Genomic DNA, 337 nt, shown 5'->3' with positions numbered 1-337 from the left:
ATAGTGTGGCATTTGATGTAGTGTGAGAGCTATTGTTTTTTCAAGTTAAGATTGTTCTCAATTTGTATCTAAAAAAGAAAAAAAATTAAAAAGAAATTATATAAATATATCAAGGAAAGGGAGGATTTATTAAACCATTCATTGAGCATGCCCTCTACTGTATTGGAATGATCACTCCCTATAATTCCTCTGTATTTTTTCATGTTTGTTGTCATTGGATTATGTAGGTCTTTTTTATTGCTCTGTGAACTTTCTATGGGAAGAGAAACTATCAAGGGTTTAGGGAGATAGCAGGTTAATGTTAATTCACAGTTTGTTTTTGATACCTTTGCTTGAC

The sequence above is a fragment of the Penaeus monodon genome, chromosome 31 (genome assembly GCF_015228065.2).
Source record: "Penaeus monodon isolate SGIC_2016 chromosome 31, NSTDA_Pmon_1, whole genome shotgun sequence".
Taxonomy (NCBI): Eukaryota; Metazoa; Arthropoda; class Malacostraca; order Decapoda; family Penaeidae; genus Penaeus; species Penaeus monodon.
This window is presented reverse-complemented; position numbering follows the sequence as displayed.